The sequence below is a fragment of the Solanum pennellii genome, chromosome 10 (genome assembly GCF_001406875.1).
Source record: "Solanum pennellii chromosome 10, SPENNV200".
Lineage (NCBI taxonomy): Eukaryota > Viridiplantae > Streptophyta > Magnoliopsida > Solanales > Solanaceae > Solanum > Solanum pennellii.
Window position 1 is genome coordinate 3,796,564 of NC_028646.1, and position 1,508 is coordinate 3,798,071.

Genomic DNA, 1,508 nt, shown 5'->3' on the forward strand with positions numbered 1-1,508 from the left:
AAAATTATTTTTCTTATATGTAATATATTTATATTATTATTTTTATAGGTATGATCAAATTCAAAATGCAGTGAATTATTGTACACAAATTGTAAATAATAATGTTATGGGTGATGAACGAGTTGGTGAGTTGCACAATGATGAACCTTCCGAGCATGAATTAACAGACAGTGATGATATGTATGACGACGATGATGATAATGTGGATAATGCACCTAATGCATCCGTTGAAGATCAAAGTATTAATTATCATTCTACAGCGATTCCATACTTAGATCACACTGAAGAAAATGCAGAAGATTTTATCTACACGAGAGATGACGGTTCCATTCGAACGGCACTTGGAATTCAAACAATCCTAAACATATCTAGTCAGGTTCGATTGTTGAAAACTAAATATTTTATAGTTGTTTATTTATTTATTTATTTCATGTTGATTAATTTAATTTGTATATGCAACTAGGTATGTTATTTATGAATAAGATGCAAATGAAATCTGCAGTAAGAGCATATAGTCTTGCTATTAAAAAAGAATTTCTTTGTGATCAATCCAAGAGTAAAAGTTGGAAAGTTATTTGCAAGCGTCATGAGTTAGGGTGTGATTGGATGATTCGGTTTAGAGAGATTTCAAGCGGTATGTGGAAGACAGGAAAAATGGTTGAATTGCATACTTGTCTTACAGATAACTATAAGGAGGATCATTTCAATTTGAATGATAACATGATTGTCACTTCATTAATACCATATGTTATGCCAAATCCAGACATAAATATTAAGATGATCCGTGAAATTATCAAAGGAAAGCATCACTATGCTCCTAGTTATAGAAAAGCACAAAAAGGTCGAAGAAAAGCGTTTCGAATGGTTTATGGTGATTTTGAAAGTTAATTTAAGGCATTACCTCGATACATGGTTGCACTACAATTATTCAATCCAGGCACTATTGTTGAGTGGGAGCATCATTCTACAACAAAGCAAGGTGAGCAAAATTTTAAATTTCTTTTTTGGGCTTTTAAACAGAGCATTGATAGTTTCAAAAGTTGTAGGCCGGTCATTTCTATCGACGGCACACATCTTTATGGTTTGTATGATATCAAATTGTTAATTGCGGTTGGAATTAATGCGAATGGAAATATTTTCCACTTGCATATGCTTTAGTTGCACGTGAGAGTTTTGAGTCTTGGTCATGGTTTCTCAAGTTATTATGGACACATGTAGTTTGTGAACGACAAGGAATTGGTCTTATTTCTGACCGTCATCAAGGAATCTTGCAGTGCGTTCAATCTTATGATTAGTTGAGTCCACCCAACACATATCATAGATTTTGTGTTCGACACTTAAAAGCAAATTTTAATTAAAAAATTTGTAAATAGTGAGCTTGAAAAACTAATGTGGTTGGCTGCTACTGAGCATCAGGAGAAAAAGTTTGTGCAACGGATGCAACAAATCAAAACATTGTCTCCTGCAGCATATGAATGGTTAAATGAATTTCCTTTGGAAAAATGGAC